The sequence below is a fragment of the Crinia signifera genome, chromosome 19 (assembly GCF_055691185.1).
Source record: "Crinia signifera chromosome 19, ASM5569118v1, whole genome shotgun sequence".
Taxonomy (NCBI): Eukaryota; Metazoa; Chordata; class Amphibia; order Anura; family Myobatrachidae; genus Crinia; species Crinia signifera.
Genome location: NC_139226.1, coordinates 71,386,102 through 71,407,451, shown reverse-complemented (window position 1 = coordinate 71,407,451; position 21,350 = coordinate 71,386,102). Strand labels below are relative to the sequence as shown.

At 41.5% G+C, this 21,350-nt stretch overlaps 1 protein-coding gene across 5 annotated transcripts in view; it reads right to left on the bottom strand.

Moving 5' to 3' along the window:
- Positions 1-21,350, bottom strand: part of CCDC30 (coiled-coil domain containing 30) — a 502,866-nt gene that overhangs the window by 186,977 nt on the left and 294,539 nt on the right. The window lies entirely within an intron of this gene.

Below are 21,350 nucleotides of genomic sequence, written 5' to 3'. Positions count from 1 at the left end.
TTCCTGTATTCTATTTTGTCAGAGTGGTGCAGCCATCATGAGCTGTTTCTCCAACTATCTAGACCGCAGGGATAGGAGGCAGTCCTATATTTCACAGTGGTCTGATTGTAAAGTAAATTTTTCTCAATCTGAGACAAATGACTGGTATAAGGATTTATACAAAATGGAGGATTTATTAAAAGCTGAATCCAGAAATTAGCTTGATGCCACTAATCTGGAACATTACCTAGATAAAAAAATGATCCCAAGAGGCCTAAGAATTTTTAAAAATTCTATCTTTCAAGATGACTCAGATTTTCAATCCGAGTGGGATCAAACACTAGACTCATGTTCTTTTACATTAATGAAACTAATAATAAAATATAGAATGAATAAAGTTAATAAACTAGAAAAAGACATTGAGGATTTGAAAAAATCATTAGACAAATTTAAAATGGAAGAAAAGTTTATTGAAAAAGACAAATTGATTAATGACAGAGTGTTAAAATTTGAGAAAGATTTGGTATCCACTACTCTTTTTTGGGGGCACGTCCCAAAATCTCCAGATGGGATTTGAACAATCCCCAATTCAGCAGAGATTCCCCAAAAAGACTAAGAGAGGGAAGCCCAGGGGAAGGAGAGGAGGCAAACGCCTCAAAAAGAAACTCACGACCCCACTAAAGATTCCCAAAATTCCTTGTGTGTTTAACTTGTCAGATAGACAGTTGGACGAGAGTCATATGTCTGTTCTCCAAAAGGGGCTTAAGTTTTGCCCAACAAGCGAACCAAATATTTTCGACTTGTTTGTGGAGCTAAATCGGTTTGTGCGCACACTGTGCCGCAAACGATATTTTGCCCACTTTCTATTTCCTTTCTAAGATTCACAAATGCCTTTCTGCACCTCCTGGGCGTCCTATAGTTTCGGGGATCAATTCCATCACTGCTAATTTATCACATTATGTTGATTTTTTTCTGCAGCCCTATGTTCCGACCCTAAAGTCCTTTATAAAAGATACAACTGACTTATTGACCAAATTACAAAATATTGTGTGGAAGGACAATTATGCCTTCCTCACACTGGATGTCAACGCCCTGTATACACACATACCCCACCAACTAGGATGTGATGTTATACGCAGGAGACTATTAATGGGCGACTCATTGGGATCGGAACATAGGGACTTCATTCTTGACAGTATCACCTTTATCCTCACTCACAACCCACTTTGAATGATAAATATATACCAGCTAACAAGTGATGCCCTTTCTCCCAATGACGTCCATGACCTCCTGACCTAATTGGATTATAATATATGGGATTTCTGCACAATTCCTAACAAGTCCATCTTAAAGGAGAAGACGCCGAATAGGGAGATTTTTCTACATCCCAAGAGGGTACTTTGTATTGGGACTCATCATCACACCCACTCCTGGTATAACAACCAGTGATACAGCAGATGGTAACCGATTATATTCTTTTGAAATTCATTCAGCAAAGCCACAATTGTGGAGCTCCATAATTCTATGGACATAACATCTTGTGCTCTTTAGTCATTTATGTGTTTTAATTATAATTGTTTTTATATTTATGTAGAATAAATTGTAATAATTTTTCAGAAACCGTCTGGTCTACATATTTGTACAGCCAGCGCTGGTACACCCCTCTCTTTGTTTTTATATTGTTTTGGGCCTGACAACCCAGTACCAGCAGCTGTTGATAGCGCACCACTCAAATCTATTTTTTCCTGCAAATACAATAGTAGCCGTACACATGGGCGAGATTTCCCCGAGTGGGGCGGCGTGTACCTGATCTCTGGGCTCTGAATATATGCAGCCCGGCAATCAGTTTTCGATCAGGCACAAAGAACAGAAATGCACTGAAATAAAAGGGCCGCTGATCCCACCCTTGGAATTCAAATCCTGCCCATTATGTAAATAAGGGGATTTGAACCCCTTTCTCTGAGTCCATCCTGGTGACACAGCTAACCTTGGGATGTAGGAGGGTCCGCAGGAGCCAAGGCCCCTATGCTGAAAGTCTTTGGTAGCAGGCTCCTCCCTTCTGCATCCCATGAAGCTTCAGTTCAATGTCTAAGCACACTAGGATACATAACTCAGTACAATGCCCGAACATCTTATATGCACAATCATATAACCATAACATGACAACACATGAATGGTATAACTTACTGAGCGTAAGGGAGGGATCACTGTGTCACCAAGATGGACTCAGAGAAAGGGGTTTGAACGGTAAGTTCTTACAAAAATCCCCTTTTCTCTTTCGTCCATCCTGGTGACACAACTAACCTTGGGACATTCACGAGCCGGTCCTTTGGGAGGGTACGCTCACACTGACAGTTCTCATCACTGTCCGTCCAAATGAAGCGTCCTCCGATGCAAACTCATGGAACCTGTAAAATTTGGTAAAGGTATGAACAGAGGACCAAATGGCAGCCCTGCACAATTGCTCCGCTGTAGCCCCATGACGCAAAGCACAAGAGGAAGCAACTGACCTGGAGGTATGGGCATTTATCCGTGAAGGAACAGGTCTACCTACCTTGGTGTAAGCAAAGGCAATCACTGACCTTAACCATCTGTGAATGGTTTGCTTTGAAGCAGGCCACCCTCTCTTATGCACATCATACAACACCAACAGCAAATCAGTTTTGCGGATGTCCTTTACCCTTTCCCCGTATATTCGCAAGGCGTGAACTACATTCAATTTCTTTAAATTGTCCCTATTTTTTGCCCCATCAGGTGGGGAAAATACCAGAAGTACAATCTCCTGGTTTAAATGAAAAGAAGATACTACCTTAGGTAGAAATTTAGGAACTGTTCGAAGCACAGCCCTATCTTCATGAAAAATTAAATGTGGAGACTTGCAGGACAAGGCTCCCAACTCCGATACACGCCTAGCCGAAACACTGGCTTACGAGCCCTAAGCATAGTCTGGATAACTGCATCAGAAAATCCCTTTTTCTTCAAAAAGGAGGTTTCATAAGCCAGGCCATCAAATTGAGACGAGTTAGGTCCAGGTGCAGAAATGGTCCTTGTCTTAGAAAATCCTACCGAAGAGGTAGACGCCAAGAATCCGCTGACAATCTCAGTATGTAGGAATACCAGGGCCTCCTGGGCCAGTCGGGTGATCACAATGGCTTGCACCACTTGAGACTTCACTCTCTTCAACACCCGTGGAATCATCAAATATGGGGGGGAACGACACGTAAACCAGGCCGAAGTACCACGGGACCATCATGGCATCTGTCGCCCAAGCAGTGGGGTCCTTGGTCCGAGAACAAAACCTCGGGACCTGACAGTTGTTCCTGGATGCCATTAAATCCACTTCTGGGAGCCCCCAGTGATGCACAATCTCCTGGAATACCTCCTGATGGAGTGCCCATTCCCCCTCCAGCAGATCTTCTCTGCTGAGGAAATCCGCTTCTACATTCCGGATCCCCGGAATGAAGACAGCCGACAGAGCAGGAATGTTGACCTCTGCCCACCTGAAAATCCGCGAGACTTCCTGCATTGCCATCCTGCTGCTAGTCCCACCCTGATGATTCAGGAAAGCCACCGCCATGGCATTGTCCCACTGTACCCGTATAGGCGATCCCTTCAAAAGATCCTCTGCCTGCAGAAGGGTGTTCCAGACAGCCCGAAGCTCCAATATATTGATCGGCAGCATGGATTCGTGACTGGACACCAGGCCCTGCAACCGTAGGTGAAGGGCTACCACCCCCCAGCCCCTGAGACTGGCGTCGGTTGTGACATCAAACCACTTCCAAGAGTGAAGGGAACATCCCAGTTGCAACGTCTCTGCATCCATCCACCAGATTAAGGACTATCTTGTCTCTTGAGACAGAATCAACCGTTCCTGTTTCATGGTCTTAGCATTCCCTGACCAACATGACAGGATGTCCCACTGAAAAATCCTCGAGTGGAACCTGGCAAACTGAAGCCCAGAAAGTTTTGAGTGGAGAGTAACGCGGATGGTTTTCCTGTGTCCTTGGATCTCAAAGAAGGTGTAGCGGTACCTACCTAGAGACCTTTGATACCCGAATGCGATCAGTGAGAGCTGCCTAAACCCAGTTCTCCACTTTATAGGGTAATTATCCACTTGCTACCTACCAATACCTGGCCCATTGTTTTGGTGTGATATATGTGTTTTATATTTCATGTTTTATATGTCTGAAAACTTTTACTATTAAAAACATACTTCACTATATTCCGGAATTTCTGTGCCTTTTTGTGTAACCTACGGCTAATACCGAGGAAGCAGAATCCAGTACAGGGAGAAGAGACAGGTGCCTTTAAGCTAAGGGAAAACCCGGAGAAGTACACTTATCCCTGATTCGGAGGCGGAGAAGAGGAAGGTTACCCATCCAGTAGGGACGTAACATTTCTCTACTTGGTGTGCGCCGGTGGAGGGATCTCTTCATTTGTGTATTTATACACTAAATCTTTGTACTTTGTTGTGAGGTGTGGGGACACCTAGAAGTAGATTCCATCACTGGCTGCATAGACATTTGCGCAGACGAGGAAGAAAGGAGGGTCACTAAAAGTGGCCAGAGGGGCGCCTGAGTAGAGTTGCTTTGCTGGAGCTGCGGTCTCGGGATTTGGGAAGTCTAACCCAAAAAAATGGTACACTGGAAAAAGGGGATTTGAGACCGCGCTCGCTAAAATGACATGCAACAGGTGTATTTAAAACATTTATTTAAGAAAATTTGCCTATAAATTATAAATAAAATTCAGTAAAAAGATTGGGGGGTACCACAAATAAATAGAGAGCAGGGATATTCACCCACAGTCCAGTCGTGATAATGTCCTGTGTCTGTTCCTATATTACCTCCAGGTAATTGTCCTGTATAGGATGCCAGTAATGGAGTACTGGGAGGGATAAAAGGTCATCAAACCAGGGAGCTCCTGATGTTGGGGGGTGCTCTACCTGGTGGGCTTGATGTTGTTGCCACTTAGATTTCCTTGAGAAGAGATGTAGATCTCCTGACCAGGGAGCTCATGATGTTGGCGGGTGCTCTACCCGGTGGGCTTGATGGTTTGCCGAAGGAGATAGATCCTGGAGGTTGGTCCGGTTACAGGACAGTGTATGGAGCGTCTGTAGATTAAGGGTGACCCTGCTCCCCTTCACCAACGCGTTTCGCTAAGAGCTTTGTCAAGGTGATGTCTGTGGTGTTCACTGGCAGGGTTTATATACCCTCAATGGGAGGGGAGAACAATTTGCACCTGTTGCATGTTAATTGAGAGCACTAATCCAGGAATATTTAGATAATCACCGTCTACTCAGTACTAACCAACATGGGTTCGTGAAAAATCGTTCATGCCAAACTAATCTACTAGGGTTCTATGAAGAGGTTAGCAAAAACCTTGATGATGGAAATGCTGTAGATGTGATTTTCCTAGATTTCGCTAAAGCATTTGATACTGTCCCACACAAGAGATTGATTAATAAAATGGAGAACCTAGGATTGGGTGAAAATATCTGCAGATGGGTAGGGAATTGGCTATGTAATAGAGAACAAAGAGTGGTTGTGAATGGTGCCGTATCAGATATGATACCGGTACTAAGTGGAGTGCCCCAGGGCTCGGTTTTGGGGCCCATTTTGTTTAACATTTTTATTAACGATATTGGGATAGGGTTACTCAGCAATGTATCCATCTTTGCGGATGATACAAAACTTAGCAAAGTCATCAAATCACCAGAAGATGTCACCATGCTTCAAAATGATCTTGCAATTCTTGATGAGTGGGCTAAAAAATGGAAGATGAGGTTCAATGTAGATAAATGTAAGGTTATGCACCTTGGGAGACACAACCAGTGTGCAAGTTACAACCTTAGCGGAGAGGAACTGGGTAATTCCATACTTGAAAAGGATCTAGGAGTCCAAATAGACAGCAATCTAGGATGTAGTGCCCATTGTAATGTAGCTACAAAAAAGGCCAACAAAATTCTGGCATGTATTAAGAGGGGAATGGAAACTAGGGACTCAAGGGTAATTATGCCACTATATAAAGCATTGGTGAGACCTCACCTAGAGTATGGAGTACAGTTCTGGGCCCCACACTATAAAAAGGACATCATAGAATTAGAAAAAGTCCAAAGGCGAGCAACAAAGCTTATTAGGGGAATGGAGAATTTAAGCTACGGGGAGAGATTAAGCAATTTGGGACTATTTACATTAGAAAAGAGACGTTTAAGGGGGGACATGCTCAACATGTACAAGTATATCAAGGGCCAATATAAGGAACTGTCACACACCCTATTTTCTACTAGATAGGAATCTAGGACGCGAGGGCATGAGTATAGATTAGAAGAAAAAAGATTTCATTCAGCTAGTAGAAAGAATTTCTTTACGGTCAGAACAGTCAAACTCTGGAACTCTCTTCCCAGAGAGGTGGTAATGGCTGGCTCATTAAATGCGTTCAAGGCAAAGTTGGACAAACATTTACTGGAGAAAAACATCCATGGGTACAAATAAGAAATATAATTTGTCTGTAAAATACCAGAACCTACCAAATCAGCAATGGATATCTATACCAGGTTGAACTAGATGGACGCAAGTCTTTTTTCAGCCTTACCTACTATGTAACTATGTAACTAATGTGATAAAACCATAACACATTACTCCCTGAGTTATTGAGAATAGGAGACAAAACTGAACCTTCCTATACTTAATAATTCTTAAAACGAGTATAATGCAGTGAATAAAATCAAAAAGAAAACATAACTTACTATAGAAGTCCGTTTCCGGCTATCCGGTGCCATCACTTCCGGATTGGTGAACCGCATATGCGTTCCACCAATGTTATAGATAGGATTTCGGTATATGGGCGGTTTTTGACCTTTTTAAAGATGGCCGAATCTGCACTTCCGGGGCTGTCGCAACGCAACTGGCTGTTTTTCCGGGTGTCACCAATAGTGCAGATCCTCCATAGCCGGGGGACCGATGCCCACGCAGCAAAGGTTCCTGTATTAAGTTTGATTGTGCTTTTGGGAAGTTCTTTATTCGTGGAGCACATATGCGGTTTTACAATGGCCAAAAAAACACATGATAATCCATGAGATATGTTAAAAAATAAATAAAGTTGGTCTGTGTTCATAAGGATGTCTGGTGTGAACATTTCATTATAGTAGATGGATATAATAATTCATAGACATATATGTATATAAGCAGAGATACACGAGTATTATTTAGGATCAAATGACAGATACATTGGGCAAAAGTAAAGCATAAATTTAAGACAATATATATATAATATCAAATTATAAACAATATTAAATAATGATATATAGTGCACAATAATTTAATAGCTATGGATTTATAGAGAAAGAATGACACTATGTGGTCCCTGATGTCGACACATTGGTCTCATTTGTTCGGATTTTTTGTGTCCCCCAGATTTATATTTCCATTATCTGATGGGGAGATACATAAATATTTATATATCTATATTCAAATAAGTACAATGTGAGCCCAATTCAAAAAGTGCATAATGAAACCTTTATTATAATGGTAATGAAATAGTGTTTTTCTGGGGGCTAAGAGTGGAGCTCTTCAGATATTTCTTCATTCTGGGTATTATCAGATTGGGACTATATGGAGGGGAGCAGTAGGGGGGGGGAGGTGGGGGGTTCAATAGATATTAAGAAGATTTATAATTAATTTTATAATTTTTAATTTTAGATTTTTTATTATTATATACACTCTCCACTAAGTATAATGAATAATGAAGGGAGACATCTATATAACAGAGATGGGTAGGTCTACGTATTTGTTTTGGTACTTATGTAATATCTGGGCTCCCGTTTTTCTTACGAATTTTAATCTTCCTTGTGGTGCGTCCCATATAAGTAAGTTCACACTCACAAGTTAACATATAAATGGTATAGCTGGTATTACAATTAATGAAGGTATCGATCTTTATATTGTTGCCTTCCTTATCTTTTATGGAGTGGCACGTCCTAAGTTCTATATGTTGACATGTTATACATCTTGTTGAACCGCACCTGAAGAAGCCTTTTGGTTGGCCTCCAAGCCAAGTGCTTGGGCCTGTCTCTTCGGGTGGGGTTGTTATAGGTTTCAAGAAACTGGGGGCTAGGGAATTTTTAATCGATTTATTTTTCTTAAACACAAACAGTGGTTTGGGGGGAATTACATCCACTAAGAGATGATCTTGTTTCAGTATTTTATAGTTTTTTCCTATTATTCTCTTAATTTCATTTGAGTGACTATTGTAGGTAGATATGAATGTTATGTGTTGATTCTTTTCTGGGGGCTGTTTAAGTTTGGTTTGTAGTAATGTTTCTCTGTCTAGAGACAATACATCTTCATAAGCTTTTGTTATTATTTCTTTCGGGTACCCTCTCTGTGAGAATGAGTGGAGCATGTCTTTAGCTTGTTTTTCAAACATTTCCTTATTGGTACAATTGCGATATAGTCTCATTAATTGGCCTTTTGGAATTCCCTTTTTCCAGGTTGGATAGTGGGCACTATCATAATGTAGGTAGGCATTGGTGCCTACTTCTTTAATAAAGTTAGATGTAATTATGTTAGAACCTTCTGCCTCAATGGTCAGATCCAGGAAGGTAGTCCGTTTCCTGTCCAGGTGATGGGTGAACTGTAAATTATAAGTGTTTGAATTAAGGTGCTCAACAAATGAAAGTGCAGAGGTGTGATCCCCATCCCAAATGATAAATAGATCATCAATGTAACGGCCATAGAGGATCAGGCTCGTCCCGAACTCGCCCCCCCAGATGTATTGTTGTTCTACCTCCCCCATGTACAGGTTCGCGTAGCTCGGCGCGAACCTGGTCCCCATGGCCGTCCCCATTGTCTGTAAATAAAAAGTGTCATGGAAAAGAAAATAATTGTGACGTAATATGTAAGAAATAGAATCCGTGATAAACCGTTGGTGTCTCTCCCCCAGGTCACCATCCTCAGATAGTCTTCGCGCAATTACCTGTATTCCAGTTTCATGTGGAATATTTGAGTACAAGCTAGTAACATCTAGCGTTAGGAAAGAATATGTATCCTTCCATTGTATATCTTTTATTAATTGTAGAAAATGGATGGTATATTTTACATGTGACCTGAGGGTAGAGACACGTGGTTGCAGGTGTGAATCAACATAAAATTATAAATTGGATGAAAGTGACTGTATACCAGAAATTATGGGGCGCCCGGGAGGTGAAGTGAGGGTTTTGTGTATTTTGGGTAAGTGGTAATAACTGGGTGTGGTGGGGTGTTCATTATACAGGAAACGGAGTTCCTCCCTGGAAATGACTCCGTCCAGTTCTGCTTCTTTGAGTAATTTCAACAGATTAAGTCCGAATTTTTGGGTTGGATTGCCATCGAGGACAGTGTAGAAACGTTCATATACTCTCTCATCCCCTATTTTACGATACACATTTCAATTGGATCAAATATAGTCATCTTTAAATTCCGGTGTATTTCTGTGTGTTTCTAATTTCTGTTTTAGTATCTCTATCTCTGCTTCTGTTTTTTCCGCTTGAATTCTCCTGTACCTAATCACAATTTTGATTAGTTCAATGAAACTATCTAATCAAGGGTTTCCTCCCATTCTTTTTGGAATTCTGTTTCCGGGGGGAATATAGAGGGCTTGAACAGCCTTAAACCTCTCGGGATCATCTTTTTATCACAATATTTTTGTAGTTTAGTGCGGTCAAGCCAATGTTTGAGCTCTATTTTAAGAAGGTTTTCTAATTGTGTAAATTCCTCCTTCAGCCCTATCTCTGTTCTATCAGTCTCCATACACGGGTTATCCCAGGTGGAGAAATAGTTTTGTCTCCTATTCAATCTATTCTCATAACTAGCAAAGCAACTCATCTCGGCTGCCCCGTGTGACTTGGAATTTGTGGAAGAAAGGAGGGTCACGGAAAGTGGCCGGAGGGGCGCCTGAGTAGAGTTGCTTTGCTGGAGCTGCAGTCTCGGGATTTGGGAAGTCTAACCCAAAAAAATGGTACACTGGAAAAAGGGGATTTGAGACCGCGCTCGCTAAAATGACATGCAACAGGTGTATTTAAAACATTTATTTAAGAAAATTGACATATAAACTATAAATAAAATTCAGTAAAAAGATTGGGGGGTACCACAAATAAATAGAGAGCAGGGATATTCACCCACAGTCCAGTTGTGATAATGTCCTGTGTCCATTCCTATATTACCTCCAGGTAATTGTCCTGTATAGGATGCCAGTAATGGAGTACTGGGAGGGATAAAAGGTCATCAAACCAGGGAGCTCCTGATGTTGGGGGGTGCTCTACCTGGTGGGCTTGATGTTGTTGCCACTTAGATTTTCTTGAGGAGAGGTGTTGGTCTCCTAACCAGGGAGCTCCTGATGGTGTGAGGTGCTCTACCCGGTGGGCTTGATGGTTTGCCGAAGGAGATAGATCCTGGAGGTTGGTCCGGTTACAGGACAGTGTATGGAGCGTCTGTAGATTAAGGGTGACCCTGCTCCCCTTTACCAACGCGTTTCGCTAAGAGCTTTGTCAAGGTGATGTCTGTGGTGTTCACTGGCAGGGTTTATATACCCTCAATGGGAGGGGAGAACAATTTGCACCTGTTGCATGTTAATTGAGAGCACTAATGTGATAAAACCATAATACATTACTCCCTGAGTTGTTGAGAATAGGAGACAAAACTGAACCTTCCTATACTTACTAATTCTTAAAACGAGTATAATGCAGTGAATAAAATCAAAAAGAAAACATAACTTACTATAGAGGTCCGTTTCCGGATATCCGGTGCCATTACTTCCGGATTGGTGAACCGCATATGCGTTCTACCAATGTTATAGATAGGATTTCGGTATATGGGCGGTTTTTGCCCTTTTTAAAGATGGCCGAATCTGCACTTCCGGGCCTGTCGCAACGCAACTGGCTGTTTTTCCGGGTGTCACCAATAGTGCAGATCCTCCATAGCTGGGGGACCGATGCCCATGCAGCAAAGGTTCCTGTATTAAGTTTGATTGTGCTTTTGGAAAGTTCTTTATTCGTGGAGCGCATATGCGGTTTTACAATGGCCAAAAAAACACATGATAATCCATGAGATATTTGCGCAGACGAGTGAGAGGTTTTTTCAAACTATTCAGAGCATGGCAAACTGAAGCGTCTCGAACGTTGCCTTCATCTTGCCAATAATTTTCACTCCCTGCCAAACCGTAGGACTTGGGGTTTGTAAAATCCTCAACACCAGCTGACATGTCCAGTGCCTTGGACTCTGGCAGAAACACTCGGTGTAGGTGCTGTCCAAAATCACCCCCAGAAACTGCAGTTTCTGCATGGGAGTCAAATGAGACTTGGGAAGGTTCAACACCCACCCCATGTCTTGTAAAAACTGTGTCGCTATGTTCAGGTGTTCTTGAAGTTTTTCCGCCGACTCCGCTTTGAACAGCAGATCATCCAAATAGGGGATAATTACTATCCCTCTCAGTCTGAGAGTTGCTGCCATGACAGCCATCACTTTTGTAAAGACCCTCGGGCGTAGCCAGACCAAAAAGTAGGGCTTGGAACTGCAAATGAGTCTCCCCTATTGCAAAGCGGAGTAAGGACTGATGTTCCTTGCATATGGGTACATGTAGGTAAGCATTGTGGATATCCACTGAAGCTTGATAGCACTGAACGCAGAGATTCCATGCGAAAGTGATCCACCCAGAGATGCTTATTTAAAGATTTTAAATTTAGAATGGGTCTGAAAGACCCGTCTGGTTTGGGGACCAAGGAAAGAATTTAATAAAAAACCTTTCTTCCTTTCCTCCTGAGGAACCGGGACCACTACCCCTTTTTTTTTTAGAAACAATGCTGCCCCCAAGAGGGCAGTCCGCATTCGGGCTTCTCGTGGTAAAGGAGTAGGGAGAAATCTTCTCGGGGGAAGGCCCCTGAGATTTATCTAGTAACCCTTGGAGACAATGAAATATACCCAAGGGTCCGAGGTGGAATTTTTCCACCTGTCCCGAAACTGCAGGAAGCGGGTCACTCTGAGGCCAGAACGGGGAGACTCCGCCCCGTCATGCAGAGGATTTATCCTCCCCTTTGGACACATGTTTCTTATTGAAGGCTCCAAACCTAGAATTGGAAGACCTCCCTTTACTGGCTGGGAACCTACCTCTTCCTGCCTGTCTTCTGTTGGACGCTCTGCCCCGAAAGGAAGAGCGAAAAGAAGGCTTAAAAACTCAAAATTTAGATGAAGTTTTAGATGTAGTGGGAAGGAAATTACTCTTCCCCCCCGTAGCTTGCTTTATAATGGATTCAAGCTCTGACCCAAAAAGCAACTCTCCTTTAAAGGCCAAAGACTCAAGCGACTTTTTTGACTCACTGTCTGCTTCCCAGGCTTTAAGCCAGAGGGCTCTCCTTGCACACACAGACATGGCGGATACCTTAGACGCCATTCTTGCGCCTTCCTCCTCAGCCTCACAAATGTACTCTGCTGCACATCTGAGCTTTTTGGCCAGTGTAAACGCCTCTGATTCAGGCTGGAGCTGACTCCCCAAAGCTTCTGCCCACTTACTCATTGCCTTGGCTACCCATGCAGAGGCAATAATGGGGCAGAGTGTAAAACCCACTGCTTCAAAAACCGCCTTAAGGCATCCTTCCGCTTTCTTGTCCACAGGGTTCTTAAAGGCCGCCCCACCCCGTACATGTAAAGCTGTGGCCTTGGACAATCTACCTACAGGAGCATCTACCAAAGGAACCTTCTCGCATAATTTCACATGTTCCTCAGGCACATGTACATATTTGCAAACCTCTTAGACATAGTTACTTGCCTGTCTGGAACATTCCACGCTTCTCCCAGCATGGAAACCATACCCTCATCAGAGGGAAAAGTCACAGAATCTCTATGAATCTTCTTAAAGACACCATGTACCTGCACTTTGTCTTCCTCAGACAGATCTAATGCCTGTTTTACAGCAAGGATCAAATCCTCAATACAAGGGACAGAAGCATCAGCCTCTTCCCTCTGGTCCCAACTCAAATCCTCTTCACACACACCCTCTTCATCACAATCCAAAATCAAAAGTAGGGGTGTAGCCAATGGGCATCTAGAAGAAACACTCTCAGAAGGCTTAGCAAACTGTTCCATAAAGGAGTTTATCCTATGAACACCCTGTGCAGTGTCATGCATGACCTGCAATAATACCGGGACCCCCTGAGATGGGGTAATGGAGCCCATAGACATTTTGGAAGAAGAAATATGGCCAGGAGACTTCACTAAGTTATCTCTCTGCCTATTTAAAGCCTCCACCAAGGCACTCATGGACCTCCCCAACGCAGCAGCCCACAAAGGTTCCTTAGACCTCTGGGCTTGCGTTCCACTGGGCACAGACTCACATGAAGGGCACAAATCCCCTTGATCCATCTGCTCACATGTTAATTTAACCCGGCAAAACTTGCAGTCAAGTAACATGGCCCTTGCTCCCTCCCCCAAAGGCAGCATCATTACACCTTTCAGTCATGTTTAATACACGGTGCACAATGTCAGGCAAAGCACAGAGTCATGTAACAGTGTACTTATCTGTCTGCTTTCTGCTGCCAGTAACCGGCGGGGGAAGTGATGTCCAGGAGAAACTGCACTCTCTGCACGTTGTATGAAAAAACCTTGTTTCAGTTCCACAGCATGGAGAGAAATGGCGCCAGCACACAGAGCAGGAAGAGACCAAGTCTCTGCTTCATCGGGGAAGGATAGCCGATTTGGCACCTTTCCGCTTTTAGCCACTCCCACAAGTGTTTTTCCTCACCTCCAGTACCTCCCCTCCTTATTGGGACCACTTGGAGTTGTGCTGTTGGACTCCTGTAAAAGACTTCACCTCCCTAAAGGGATTTCAGCCTACAAACCCTTCCAAAATGGCGGCTGCCATCGCAGGGAGTCCGTCCCCCAGGATCCCCTTCTATGTAAGGATCCGGTTCAGGACACCACCAGGGCCCAGGAAAACCTCTCTTTTATAGTGGTTAAGCGCTGTGCAGAGGGAGCAGACAGCATCTCTCTGCACACAGAGAGCTGACAATACGCTCTTCTGTCAGCCTCTGCTGCACTCTCATTGTGTGTAAACATCTGTGAGAAGTAACACACTGGAAAACCTGCACTAGTGACTTAATAAAATAATAAAAAGCTAACTACTCTCTAGAAAAAAATCCAAATAAAAAAAAAAAAGACGGCTGCAGCAGCAGACGATCAGCATAGCACCCACTCCTGTGTGCACCTAAAATGAACTGAGGCTTCATGGGATGCAGAAGGGAGGAGCCTGCTTCCAAAGACTTTCAGCATAGGTGCCTTGGCTCCTGCGGACCCTCCTACATCCCAAGGTTAGCTGTGTCACCAGGATGGACGAAAGAGAACGACTTTTATATAAAAGATTTTTATACAATATACGTAAAGGGTCAATTACCCATCCATTATCAGAGCATTTTCTTAAACATCATAAAAAATGTGAAGGAGCCATAAAGAGGTTCATTGGTATCCAGCAGGTGAATTCCCATTGGAAAAATCGCGATGTGGAAATCAACCTAGAAAAAAATGAAATTAAATGGATTTTTCTTTTAGATACCCTTTTACCAAATGGTCACAATGTTGATTTTGAATTGAAATGGTTTTTAGAAAATTGATATATGAATTTATCTTTTTAAAGAGAACTTATTCATCTTAAAATAATTTTTCTAATATGCACTTTATTCTATAAGAAAAAACTTTTTCCAGTATGAACTTTATATTATGTTTTCTTTTTATCTCTCTATGTACTCATGGAAATATAAACTCAAGTGGACTATTTGTAAACATTACTCTCCCGGTAAAAGGGATGGACTTTACCGAAATATAAAGTACGGTATAGTAGGTGAGGAGAGTAATGTATGAATTGGAATGTAAGAACCAATGAGAAACATCTTTCCCTTCAAGTTGCCCACAATAAAGATGGCGGCCAGAACATCAAGTATCGGTAACATATATGAAAACCAAATATAAGTAAAAGAAGTGAAGTATCCAATGCTCCAAAACTACTGCGATTAAATGAAATTGGAGAAATACAAAGTGGAAACTAGTAGCAGTGTGAGATCTGCCGCTCCGCTAATTAAATATCCAGAAGCGGAAGTGCTTCAATGAAGAATGGAACGCAACCGGAAGTGCTTGCTGAAACGCAAGACACTTCCGGTAGCGGGAGAAATCACGGCAATTCTCCGTGAGTCTCATTGGTGGACAAACTAATGTTATGTCAGGAAAGGGGTATATAACACCCTTTACCAGCACATGCACTTTATCCAGCCTGAAGAAGGAGAGCATCATCTCTGAAACGCGTTGCTGTTATCACGCCGGTGCACTTCCATAACCCTGCACCTTTTTGGCACTTGGACACTTTGAAAAGATGCACTTGCACTTTCCCACCGGGATCCTGACCCTTAAGCCTTCTGCGGTGGTGCTGCAGATCTTATCAATAAGTTAAGCCCACCGCAGCCATCATTTTGGGTGAGGTATTTGTTTATATTTTATAAAAGAATATAACCCGGTGTTGGATAGAAGTGTCCTAATGCATTTTGTATGTATACATTTTATGTTTTCTGCAATAAAAGTTGTTTTTAAATTTTAAAGACTCACATTTTGCTTTTTTAATCTGCGCCAGGCTATTCCATAATTTTATACCATTCAGATTTCAGTGTGAGGGGGACAGTATCCCTCCTATGGTAATAAGCAGGCTGCATTTTCATAATTTATGCGCATTGATCCCAAGTAACCCCACACAAAATTAATATATAATGGCATAAAAATGACATAAAAACATACAGATGTACATTTTAAGCAATTGGTCGAACACTTTCAAGATACTTGGCAACAAATTATCTCCTTTGGTTAGTTGTTAGCCGATGTTAGTACGGATTGATAATGTTCTTTGACTACTTGTTAGTAGAAGTTAGTCAGTTGAGAAGTTAATTTCCTATTTTAATTGGATATTGATTTCCTCTATATTAATTTCCTTCATCAGATACGTTAGTTGGCTGGAGATAACGCTATAGTTTTCATACTTTTCATAGAAGATCTGTTACACCAATGGTATGTAAGAACCTTTTTCTCCCCCTTTTCTCCGATACAGGGTATAATGATAGAAATGTAGATGTCTGTATTATTTACTATAGCTTGATTATCTCAGATTTGTATGGGATTCTGGATGTTGTCTGATTTACTCCCTATGCAATGTTAAAGGTATGCAGTTCTTGCTCTATAAAACCACCTTGCCCATTTGATTTGGGTAATTTTCAATATAGATTGAAATCTGTGAAATCCTTTTTTACATTTACATTTGCTCTCCCTCTCTAAAAAACCTGTACGTACTCCTGAATTTTATTTTTATTTATGTTTTCATTGCTTATAGACTCTAAAATTGTATGAAACAATTATGAATTTTTTACTCATTGCACTGTATAATAATTTACAGTTTATTGGTTAATCCTTGCCCCTGAGGAAGTCTTATTGATGAAACGCGTTGGGCCCCACACCTTAACTGACTAACTTCTACTAACAAGTAGTCAAAGAACATTATCAATCCGTACTAACATCGGCTAACAACTAACCAAAGGAGATAATTTGTTGCCAAGTATCTTGAAAGATTGCTTAAAATGTTCATCTGCATGTTTTTATGTCATTTCTTGCCATTATATATTAATTGTATATTTGATTAAATGCAGTAATAATTCAAAACCATCTCTTAGCACCCTCTGAAACACTTTTTATTCTTTATATATATATATATATATATATATATATATATATACATATATATAGATAGATAGATATAGTAGTGCAGGCTTTGTACGGCACTCCGGACAGGTAGATAATAACCAATATACTGTGTGTGTGTGTGTATATATATATATATATATATATATATATATATATATATATATATATATATATATATATATATATATATATATAGAGGAGATAAAGTCGGCACTCACATACTCCAATCCTTTCAACTTGCTGAGGGTGCCTCCTTAGGACTGCGGCTACAGCCCGAAATACAGGTGGGTTTGGAAAGTAGCACTCCTTAGACTTCTTAATCAATAAAACGGTCCTTTATTAGGATAGCCCAACGGCGTTTCGGGGAGCACCCCCGTCTTCAGGGACAAGCAGAACAATAATGCAATACAAACAGCACACATATATACAACACCATAGCCAATAAAATCACAGTAACAATTAAAACATTTACTCACACCATCTGTGTGAAGCACGCTGCAGCCGTCCGTCCCATCCGCGCGGCATCTCAGTGTCTCACAATCTGTGACGTCACAGCTACTAGCCGGTCATGTTGCTAAGCAACATGTAAACACATCAGAGACGCTCACATATACACCGGCATGGCCGTGCGATCGGGGAGGGAGACGCTGCCTAAAAACAAATAACATCACAGAAATGTTAAAATCAAGTGTAATTTGAATAACACTGAACATGCAGGGACAGCAAATACATTATATGGCTTTATAAAGCATTTTGATATAACGCGATATCCTGTCATTCTTAAAGTGATATCTCATAAAAAACACTGTAAGCTAAGGTACTCATTGAGTCCTTTTGGAGCAATGCTATTTAAATTAAAAATCCACCTACTCTCCCGTTGTAAGAGAGTGCGTGCTCTATTACCACCCCTAATTGTAGGGGGTGGTAATAGAGCCTTGTGTTTGACACGGGCCTTGTGTTTGACACCCGTGCTCTATGGGGTCTGCAGTAGCCCAGGCATATGCTAATAGCTACATGTATGCCATTGAGCAGGATCTATTTTTTCAGAATGGTACGCTCAGGTCTAACCTCAACCTTTACTTACATTACATAGACGACCTGCTTATATTCTGGTCTGGTGACAGACATCAGCTGGAAGAGCTTCTAGTAACACAAAATAACTCGGAGAGTGTTATAAAGTTTACATTTGAGATAAATCCCTCAAATATACATTACCTAGATGTGGCCATTACCTATCATTCAGGTCAATTACATACTTGCCACTACACCAAAGATACAGATCGTAACATTTTGTTACAATCACCCCTTACCCCTCAAGAAGGGGTTACCATACTCCCAACTTTTGAGAGTAAGGAGAATATCATCTGATCCTATACAAACAGAAAAAAACATGGATGAGATCATAGACAAATTTGTTGGGCGGGGATACTGTAGTAAGGCGTTGGTGACCCTTAAGAACAAAGTCCTAAAAATTCCTAGAGAGCAGACTTTGCAGAATGTCTCTAAAAATCGGGACCCGAATGATAGAGTGATCCCTTGGGTGAACAAATATAATAGATTGAGCAACTGTACATCCAAGAGGGCAAAAAAATGGTGGCCGATTGTTCAATCGGATAAAGATCTGGGGGTACTCAAAGATACTCGGCTGATGCCCTGTTACAGCAGAGGGCGTAATATCAAGGACTATGTAGTAAAGTTGGATATTACAGGCATTGATAAGAAAGATAATCAGCATTTTCTAAGACGAAAACCGGGTTGCTATAGGTGCCTAGGATTTGTGACGTGTAACACTTTGAATGTTGGCCCTACGTTTAACCATCCTCACACAGGGGCAAAAATTTAAATAAACCATATACTTACATGTTCCTCCACCTAAGTTATCTATATGTTGACTTGTCCGTGTGGGCTCTCATATATTGGGAAGACCCAACGATAGTTTAAAGAACGGATGGCAATGCATAGGAGTTCGATAAAACAGGCATTGCTATCCCAAAAAGCAGATCAGCCAGTGGCGCAGCACTGCTTGTCAGCATGCCACAGTGTGGCTAGTATGCGTGCCATCATAATTGACCATGTACCCCCTACAATTAGGGGTGGTAATAGAGCACGCACTCTCTTACAACGGGAGAGTAGGTGGATTTTTAATTTAAATACCATTGCTCCAAAAGGACTAAATGAGTACCTTAGCTTACAGTGTTTTTTATGAGAACTGATACCTGTTTGTGAATTAGTATACACTATCACTTTAAGAATGACAGGATATCGCGTTATATCAAAATGCTTTATAAAGCCATATAATGTATTTGCTGTCCCTGCATGTTCAGTGTTATTCAAATTACACTTGATTTTAACATTTCTGTGATGTTATTTGTTTTTAGGAAGCGTCTCCCTCCCCAATCGCACGGCCATGCCGGTGTATATGTGAGCGTCTCTGATGTGTTTACATGTTGCTTAGCAACATGACCGGCTAGTAGCTGTGACGTCACAGATTGTGAGACACTGAGATGCCGCGCGGATGGGATGGACGGCTGCAACGTGCTTCACACAGATGGTGTGAGTAAATGTTTTAATTGTTACTGTGATTTTATTGGCTATGGTGTTGTATACGTGTGCTTTTTGTATTGCATTATTGTTCTGCTTGTCCTTGAAGACGGGGGTGCTCCCCGAAACGCCATTGGGCTATCCTAATAAAGGACCGTTTTATTGATTAAGAAGTCTGAGGAGTGCTACTTTCCAAACCCACCTGTGTGTATGTGTATATATATATATATATATATATATATATATATATATATATATATATATATATATATATATGGTGAATGAAAACAGGCGCTTCATAGTGCGTGTATCCGTTAAAAAAAGATTTATTGTAGCACAATAAAATCAACAATAGATGAGGTCACGTACCACAGCGGGCGGTTAGGAACCGCAATTCAATGGCATAGAGGTGTTTTACACCTAAATGTTGGAGTCGGTTACACTCTTTCTCCGTACTCCTTCCTTCAGGTGACGACGCTAGGACATGCCCCAACACGTTTCGTCATTGACTTAGTCAGAGGGCTGGCCTAGCGTCGGTCAGCAGCCTCCTCTTATCCTCAGCCCCGGCTGCATGTATAGCCCTGGGCGGGGATATTCAAATAACCTCATATAAATGCGGTATACAAAATAACATGAATAAAATATTTACAATATTCTAAAATGACACAAACATATTTAAATAATTAACACATTTCTTAATAATGCAATGACTGCAACACCGGTCTCTGTCGAGGCCGTTTCAGTTTTCAGCCGTCTCGGTACATACCATGCAATTTTAGCACGCATGCTAGGAGACCATACAAAACTGTTTTTAACATTGCGGTAAAAAATATACATATAAAACAATAAATCCTTTTTGGTACAAATTCATCATAGCTCAGTTGACCAGCGGATCAGTCTAAAGAGCTGGATTACCATAATAAAATACATTAGCGGCAGATCGATACTCAGAGTCACTAGACCTAGTTCGGTGTACACACCGGGCGATTATCTTAGGATCACTCTTTAAACCATAATTAAGATTGTAGGTGGTTTTTGCCCAGATTGGACCACCTCGTAGATAGCGGGGACTGTGTTTTTAAACTGGGCAATTAATCCATATATATCCCACAGCATACCTAACGATTTTTAAAAGGCCAGATGACATCATACAATTTCAACCATGACTACGGGACCATAATTAAATCCCATGTTTCTTCATATATAGTCTTAACAATTAGAATAGTCTTAACAATTAGAATAATAACTTGTTTTTTTAACGGACATTCAAGAGATTACAATAATTTGCTTCTTATATATAGAAAATCGGAAATTAAGGTGTTCCCAAGAAATATAGCAAAATATAGACTGATCTACAAACAATAAATTATATTTTTTCGATAGTTTGAGCAACAGGGTCACAAAAGTACAGCTGTTACCAAGAACGGATGGTACCAGACAGTAAGCCAAACACGACCGTTCCTGGATGGGTTTTCTACATATATGCTGTAGTTGGTTTGTTTTATTAGCGAGTATATATTTATATATCCTATCACCATAGTTGCATGCAATACATGTGTTAACCAATGAATGCTGTGATCTCCAACCCGTCATTTAACCCGCCCGGGTGCAACGTCTGGAGATTAAACATCCACAGTGACTCCTTTTTTAACAATAGTTTTTCCCTATTGCCGACTCTGATGCCTAGTAGGACACGTTCCAAGCCTACAAATCTCATCCCGCTGGGATCCCCGTTGCTGGCTGTGGTAATGATACATTTAGCTACATAGTACTGATACTTTCAGCTAAAATAATGGTGCACACTGAGCAATACTGTTGAAAGCTACAAGACGGCGCAATAAGCTCATTTATGAGGTCTCCTGACAGCAAAGAACAGAACGGAGATCTACCGGGTTTGCCGACTTGAACATTATTGCTCAGCCCGAAAATTTCACGTGAGTACCACTGAAGTGGTTAATGGACTGCAACATTCCCTAGTAATTGTCCCCTCATTACCTTGGATTGGCATTCCCTCAAACCCAATTTCCTAAGCTGCAGCATGATCAGTCTATTGGTTAATCAAGCTCTGTAAATTCA